General features: G+C 39.3%; 1 protein-coding gene across 1 annotated transcript in view; it reads right to left on the bottom strand.

Moving 5' to 3' along the window:
- Positions 1-8,853, bottom strand: part of tmem104 (transmembrane protein 104) — a 51,234-nt gene that overhangs the window by 4,172 nt on the left and 38,209 nt on the right. The gene's annotated exons all lie outside the window — the stretch shown is intronic.

The following is an 8,853-nucleotide window of genomic DNA, read 5'->3' as shown; positions in this document are numbered from 1 at the left end:
GTTCAGTAAACAGATGATATGAAGCTGCTGCACACACAGTTTCTGGGATCAGCTGACCTGCATCCAGAACATGATTTGTACAGTATAATTGTGGGTCGAACAGCAGGGCAGGTCCCGAAAAAAAAAAAACAGTTAAGAAATTGAGAAGCTAAACGAGTTAAACCGTTTTTGAAGCGAACACAGCAGGATAAAGTATATGGACTTTGATGCGATCATCAGCCGGACATTGAGAGCAACAGACAAAGTTTTATGTCACGGGGGGAGTGCCGAGCTCGCTCGAGGTGATAGACACATGCGCTATATGCGTAACATGAAAGCTAACTACAGTTGGAAAAAAAGCGCGTACAAAACACTTAATTTGGCTTAAAATACAGACATTCTGACAAATAAGAAACTGTTTGTAACCTTACCTCAGCTTAGAAGGCAGAGGGTGTCGGTCTTCTCCGCTCAGATTCAACTATCGGAGTATGAAGCTAATGTTTACTCACAATGCTAATGCTCTCTTACTCTCTGGCGCTCAAGAGGTAGAGGATCCAAATGGCTGACTCACTGCTGCCAACTAGTGGTCAGAGGCTGAACTACAACATAAAAATGAATGGCTGGCAGGAAAGTTGACATTGTAAACCTTAATAAAAAAATCGATACGGGGCTTTAGAATATCGATACAGTATCGAGAAATGAAATATCGCGATATTTCAGTGTATCAATATTTTCTTACATCCTTATACTACAGTGCCACCTGCTGGACACTTTGAAACCCACGCCCTGTGAAAGCATCACAGCTTTGCCGATCTGAGAGTGTTAAAAGAAAAAATTCTTGTATCTGCATCGTGATCTGGAACATCACCAAAATTTAAAGGTGTGTTACTTGAGCCAGTACACACGTGGTAAAAATGTCATGGCAATCTGTCCACAAGTCTTTGAGTAATGTTGTCCACAGACAGAACGACAGAACTACAGACCGACAGACTGACAGACATACGCGACCGAAAACATTACCTCGCCCTTGGCGGAGGTAATAATTACTGAATCAGACCATCAGTTGAAATGAGATAAAAATAGAAAATAAAAGCCAGAAAGCCAAAAAATAATAAATAAAATAACATAAAAGCCAGATACCGTGCAGAAAAATACGAAATTACAAGAAAAAAACAGATTTGTTAAACTGAGTCAAACTCAGGGTGTGCAAATTGTTTCAAACTAAGTKATTAACCTAGTGTCCTAATACAGGAAATTAAAAAGATGTACAATTGCGAAAGGTTACTTACTTAACTGAAATAATAGAATATCCTTYGTTTTAGTGTTTGTCAATTTATTTTGAGCCATGTGGACTGAATAAACTAATCTTTTTTTCTTCATATTGAGCTGTTTCACATTAACTGTGGGCAGKTTGCGACACATCATGGTCTGTAACTTGTTTACAGTCTGATGCTGCTCCTCAGTGCTRGCCTGCAAAATGACGACAACAAAAGTTGGGAGGAAGTATTAAAGTCCGATTTGGGATTTCTTTGAATATGACAGAAAATAAAAAGTGCCTTGTAGTGGAAGCAGGTGATAAAATAAGTGGAATACTTCTCCAATGATTAATTAACTGAGTATCTTGACAAGCTAGCTCCTCTTACTAGTTCCTGTGAAAAACAAGCCACAGCTCAACCAGGTAGCACCAGGATCTAGACAACTATTATCACCTTCTTAAAGCAATCACCCGTCCTTTGTTGGCAAATTTGAGTTACAGGATTATTTTTGATCAAAAATCTGCTGGTTAGGACCCGAGAGTCGCCTCTCCTCCACACAGACTGGTGCAGCATGTGACTGCAGGACTTAGTGATGGCCTGGGGCCAGCAGCCAGCTCAGCCTTCATCTTCGGCTGTCCTTTAAACGCGAGGTGACATTTAGGAAGTGATACTCGGACCGCGAGCTGCCACACACGTGCAGAACATTAATGTGAAGCGTAGCACCTCCGTCCTCCCTGACTGCTCATGGTGGAACGTGAGAMACCTCGCTGCCTTTGAGGGAAGCGTTTAAAGGAAGTAAATGAGGCTGCGGGTCAAGAGACGGTCCAACGTGAAAACTCTAAGTTTCTAACCAGGCTGACTAACCAGTGACAGCGTGCGCGAAGAGACAACAGAAAGAAAACCAAACAAAAATAATAAAAACCATAAAAGGGTTCCTACAGCTTAAGGCAAGTAAAATTTAAGACTTTTTAAGACCTAATTAATGCCACTTGAAATGAAGTTCAAGACCAATTTAACAATAAACACAAATGGAAAAAACCCAGTCAGCAACAATTATTGTATTTGAGACAAATTAGTCATCATACGTACAATGTGTTAACATTTTTAAGACCRATGAAAGATTGATTTAAGGCATTTTAAGGCTAATTAAGGCCTTATTTTTMGATTGATAAATTCAATGCCTTTTAAGACTTTAAGGATCTGCAGGAACCCTGCATAAAGATGCTTGGAAATCACTGTTGTTGGGTTTAGTTTAGGAAAACATTCTTGTTTTGGGACGTTTGGTAAAACCAGAGGCAGGTATACTCGTCATCGTTGTTTTCCTCACATCAGATCGATGTCAGCACTCACTCCGTGTGTAAAACCTGTTGCACAACTATTCAATATTTAATGCATCTTTGGACTCTGTCCAATGTAATCTCAGGCTCTGAGGAAAGCTCTGCTACTCCCAATTTAAACATTAACCCTCTTCTTACAGAGGGGTCTAAAGGATGGGCAACGGACCAGCTTTGAAGGGCAAAGACACAAAGAGGCTTCTTGTTCCATCAGTGGATCTGTTCTGTTCGATGTCCAAAAGCGGCCTTTTGTTTCCTGCAAATTCCAGTAACTTTTAGTAATTTTTACTTAAAGACATCTTTAAAATTTAAAACAGGAATCAAAGAACTGTCCAAAGACCTTGCACAAAAAGATTCGTTCAGATAAAAAAAAGCTTTTACTCCAGCAGATACCTGTCAGGATATGGTGATTAAGAGCATTTTTACAGGAAGCCCTGCCCCCAGCGCTTCCTCCTACACTTGACATGCAACYAAAGGAGGTGAGTAAATTGAGGTGGTGTCAAACTGCCACATATCACGTCCACACACCCAGTTCCCGTCCATTTCTCAGCCGGTGATTTATATTACCTGTAGAAGAACCACAATGACCTTGTGAGGAAGGCTTCACCTTAACGARCCCCCGGAGGAAACTCTCACGGCTCTATTGTCTCCGACAGAAAACGCGGTGGCGAGCGGCCGAGTCAAAGCTGCCAGACACTCTCTGAGCTCTGAGGAACCATCGACTGCCTCAAAGACGAGACACTCAGCTGCTATAAACACATGAGGATCTCGGAGTTAATTAAAGCTTAGAAAATGGCAGAAGGTGAAAGGTCATCTATCTCRTGCGCAACTAAGCTGAAGGATCTGCAAGCAGGAGGCTCTCAGTTCAAACTGAGAGCAACTCGGACTCTTAAAGACAACTACAGTTGGATGTCAACGGCTTCCCAGCTGTGTTTTATGGCTTAAACCAGTGGTTCCCAACCTTTTTAGACTTGTTTACCCCTTGAGCCATGTTGTCATACAGCTAGTACCCCTTCAGTCAAACGTAAGGATGATTCTCACTGAAGGAACTGTCCGAGGTCCTGAAAGTGCTGGAATATTTCAGGACTTTAGACCAGTGGTTCCCAACATTTTAGACTTGTGTACCCCTGAGCCATGTTGTCATACCACTACTACCACTTCAGTCAAACGTAATGATGATTCTCCGAAACTATAATGTACAACTGATTATGAAAGAAAGTTATTTATTTAACCCCATAGAACGTTTAATTCTCAGGCATTTTATTTTTTTTTACTCAAATTAAACATAAAGATAAAAACATTGCCTTGAAAGTGAATAAGTAATTAAATAAATAAAACAGGTAATGGCAGGTGCAGAAAACAGCAGCGTCCAAAATACGTCAGAAACTCATCCAAACTAGCAAATTCTGTGAGATTCCATATTGTGTTAATTCRGTGATTCCGTCTGCAATTTCCTCATTTCAGAAWTCATAGGYCCCTACATATCTTAGTCCTATTTTTATTTTTTTATTTTTTGACACATGGGAAATTTTTCCACGTACCCCTGGTTGGGAATCATTGGTTTAAACGAGTAAAAACACTGCGCTCTCTTGCAACCGTCACTTCTGATGCGGCTCAGTTCTCGTCAAGCGCTGCCCCCCCCCCCCCCTCACAGAAATAATCTGATCATTAATTAACCCAGGCACTCCTTCAGCACTCTTGGATAATCTCAGTGGTAATTAGCAGAACCGGCTCTTTGCCCAGTTCTCACCAGGATTTCTTCATTTCGTTCTCTGCAGCGCAGCTTTATCATTTGGAACCAATCAGGACTGAAACTGGGCTGCTGCTGCTGCGTTTGGTGGGCGACTGGATGATAAGTGGCTGCGCTGCCTCGTAACAAGTCCTGTGATCCAGGATAGGACTATCAGTAAACAAACAGCAGCGCAGCAGTCGGCCCACGGTTTATCAGCTCAAAATGCAGAGAACAATCACAAGCATGAGTCAGCAGATCAAGTATATGCTTGGATGATAGAATCAGAAAACCCTACTCAGTGTGATATTATTGTTTAACATTACTATGTAAAAACCAACATTTTCCTGACTTTCTCCTCTATCAAAACCAGAGAGTTTAAATTGATCAAAAAAGTTATTAGTAAGCAGAACATGCATGTGCCGTACTTTAAATCTTATGGTCTGTGATTTATTGCAGTCCAAGCAGTCCTCTGTGGTATTAGTATTACTGATACTGCAAAGATGATAATTTATGATTAATTGTTCAGTCCAGTTCTATGATAAATGGATAAAACTGCTGCAGGGTTCATCCCAGAACAAAGAATTAGCTGCTTTCTTTATTTCTGGAAGTTGGCAACTCAGTCTGGACCATAGAACTCAGGGTCACAGTGTTTATTTTATATAAACACTCAATTTGAAAAACACCCAGCTCATCTAGAAAATTCTGATTTGACTCTGACTCTGAAATTATTTTCCAGATTGAAAATACTAAAAATCAAGTAAATTTTTATTTATTTATTTATTTATTTATTTATTTATTTATTTATTTATTTATTTGTTTGTTTGTTTATTATTTGAGATGTGCAGAAAGCCAGAGTCATTTCAGATATACAAATGACACACAAAAAACACTTCTAAGAGATTTTAACAAATTTTGTAAACAACAAAAACATAATTTTAATTCAAGGAACTGTAAATATAGAATTGCTCACATTTTAATTCACCACATCTGAAGGAATTATGTGAATATTTGACTTAATAGTGTCTTTTATGAAAGACAAAACCTAGGATAACCATAATCTCTACCAGAAATGGATCAGAATCTGGTTTTGGTAAAATCTAAATTATCTTTATTTATCAGTTTCTTGACATCAGACAGTTTATAATTCCTCTGATCTGTTTTCTCTTTTCAAACAATCACAAAATCCCTCTGCTGAACAAAAGCTGGTATAATTAAAAGCTTAGTTATTGGGTCGGAGTCTAAATTATTATGTTTTACAAACAAAGCAGCAAAGAAGAAAAGATTGAAACAGCTCTCTGACTCAAAGAATTTAATCCTGTTTTCTAAAAGCTGTGGATTTTTTTTATCTTTGAACTGTGATTTTTCTGTTCAGTTCATTAAGGCTGTCATATTTCAGTGTCCCCCAGAGAGCTGCCAGCTGAACTCTCCATTCAACAAACCACCAGTCTCCTTGACCTTCACAACCAACCCCCCACCCCCACCCCAACACCCCACTCTTCAGAAATGGCACAGAGTAGCTGTGAATATCCCAGCAGGTAGGCTCCTTCTTCTTCTTTTATGACATCTTGTTAGAGGGTGAGACAGTTTGATATAATTGTTCTTAAGGACAGAAAAAGGCACTTTATGGAACTCAGACATACATTAGTGCAGGGATGGGCAACTGGCGGTCCGCAGGCCACATTGTGACTTCTGTCCAGCCAGCCAGCGAGCAGAAAAAAGCTTAGAATCTATGAGATGCTTTAAGAGGGCGTTTTTAAGTTTAAAAAAATGATTTTATTTTAGGAGAATTTCAAGGCAAAGCTCTGTTTAGTCTGCTTAGAGATGCTGTGTTGCCATTACATGTTGCACAAGGCTAAATATGAGAAGTTTACTGAAATCACAATAAAAACAAATCAACAAAAGCAGATGGACAAACTATGACTCATTTTTGGTGCAAAATCCCTCCTAAAACACACAAGATCCTCAGTAGCCATGTTTTCATCCCATTTTAAAGCGCYTTTTGAGAAAACTTWTAAAATGTRGCAAAAAAGAGAAGCGCAACCAGGKTACARAAAGTGTAATTACATCAGACATRACACATGGCTGTAGTYAACAGGAAGTAAACTCACAGGGACACATCTCAGGACAGTGGAGAGAAGTTWTCAGGAACGTGTRGCTGCTATCAGGAAAGTTGTAATTATTCTGTCATCAACTAGTGTTGGTGATGCTCCATGCTGTCTGGAGACGTAGAGAAAGAAATTCTCTTCACATTACTGTAATATCCAGGAACAGGGTTACTACAGCTTAAGGCAAGTTAAATTTAAGACTTTTTAATGCCTCTTTAATGCCACTTCAAATGAAATTTAAGACCAAACTAACCAAGAACAGTGACAATTTCATCCAAATGTTTATTTTAACACAAACCAACGAGCTGCGAGAAGCATTCAGTAAATTATTTTAAAAATAAATAAAATGTTTAAAAAAAATTTGAGATCCCTGAATGGTTTATTTAAGACATTTTAAGGCTAATTAAGGCCTTTTGAAGTGATGAATTCAGTGTCTTTTAAGAGTTTTTAAGGATCCACAGTAGGGCTGCCACAAACGATTATTTTTATAATCGATTAATCACCGATTATTTTTTCGATTAGTCAACTAATCGGATCATACGTTAATTGAATATAAAACATAGAGCTTATCGTGCCAGAATGCAGTTGCTTTTACAGTATATAACCATCGTTATATATCGTTATACATCGTTATAACCATCGTTTTCTTAAAATGATCCCTCACTTTTGAGCTCAGTTGCTGGGTAGCCATGATACCAGAGCCTGTCTGTATAATGTCTTGTGACGTCCACGGCCTACCCCAGTTACCACTACTGTGCATGTGTGTCAAGGACAGAAAGGCAGATGTGGCAGTGGAAGGTGTCAAAGCAGTTTGGAGAGAAAACAAAGTAAAAAAAGGAAAGAAAACGATTAATCGATTATTAAATTAGTCATCGATTATTTTAATTATCGATTAGTCGTCGACTAATCGATTAATCGTGGCAGCCCTAATCCACAGGAACCCTGAGGAAAATGCKGACAGCYGGAGGAGGGTCCAGCTGCAGCCGCTACAGTTACTGGACAGCAGGAACAGCTGATCGAGGTAAATGTTCGCCATGTCAGAACTTCTTCTGCAAAATGTGTTTCCATCTCCCCATTGCACATCAACACTTTTTCAGAAAATACAAAAAAAAACAAAAAAACACCTCAAGCGAGAGTAAAAACGTTTTTTTGCAAAATTGAGGACGTTTTTGTGAATTTTGCTGTTTCCACCCAGCTTTTTTAATTCGATACTTCAAAATGCGCATAAAAAATGTTGATGAAAACACGGTTAWTGTGGTGAAGACATGGAACTGCTGGTTACAAAGGCCAGAGAGGGAAGCAATATCTGCTCAACATCTCTAAGTAGCAGGAGATCAACGAAGGACGAGGATAGAAGAAAAAATGAGTAAATTTAGAAAAGTTCTTGAGAAAAACTTGGCGTCTTCTAGTGGTATGGAACTGGGATGAGGTCCACCTTCCAGAAGGACCATGGCCCTAAACACAGCTGAAGCAACACTCCAGTGGTTTTGGTAGAACCAGTTAAATGTTCTGGAAAGGTCCAGTCAAAGCCAGACCAAACCTCAGGATACCTGGTTTGAATTAACAATGTTGAACACACGCAGCATCTGTTTAACCTGAAGGAGCAGTTTGGTCGTGAAGAATAAACAGAGAATCCAGTTTCTGGTTGTGCCAAGCTAGTGGGGGACTGTCATGAAATACTCTAATATACTCAGTTAAATATAACAAACAATACAAGTTTATTCCCACTAATAACCCATTCCTGCTCCGTGCCGTGCCTCACAGTTCCTCTGAGAGCGACACACATAATTGCAGTTATTTTAAAAGGGAACTAAATCTTAACAGGACAATACATTCTCTTGCCCTTGAGAAGCGGCCCGTGCAGAAACAATTCAACAAAATCTATAACTCAGCCTGTCTGTTCGCTCCTTCTCTGCTCTAAAAACAAACCCGAGACAGAAAAAGGCCGAGACAACTGGTCAAGATTAATGCTCTAATTAACAAAGTAGGTCATGACTTTATAGCTTTTTTAGACCACAACACTGATAATTAACCACTGGTTTCATACGAAGTCATTATAGCCTCTTCRATTAAAGGGGAATACTGTATAATTCACATTTAACATCATAAACCTTCAATCAGTACTTAATACAATTACATTTTCCACACTAATTTAAGATGTAGAAAGCAATCTGTTGATAATGATCCTTAGCTGGATTAAATAAACCAAGTGTACATCTGTASTGGTTAAAGTATAAGTTACTATTTAATGGAAACCTGTAACTCCAACAAGTAACGTAACTGAAACAAGCACTTTCAAACAGGCAATGTTGCCAAATTAAAAAAGAGAATTAGGTTAGTTGAAAAGAGAAACTATGATCCATCCATCCATTTTCTTCCGCCTATCCGGGGTCGGGTCGCGGGGGCAGCAGCTTCAGAAGGGAGGCCCAGACCTCCCTCTCCCCAGC

Source organism: Austrofundulus limnaeus, unplaced genomic scaffold (assembly GCF_001266775.1).
Source record: "Austrofundulus limnaeus strain Quisiro unplaced genomic scaffold, Austrofundulus_limnaeus-1.0 Scaffold67, whole genome shotgun sequence".
In the NCBI taxonomy this organism is placed as follows: Eukaryota; Metazoa; Chordata; class Actinopteri; order Cyprinodontiformes; family Rivulidae; genus Austrofundulus; species Austrofundulus limnaeus.
The sequence above is the reverse complement of the archived record's forward strand: the minus strand, read 5'-3'. Positions and strand labels throughout refer to the sequence as shown.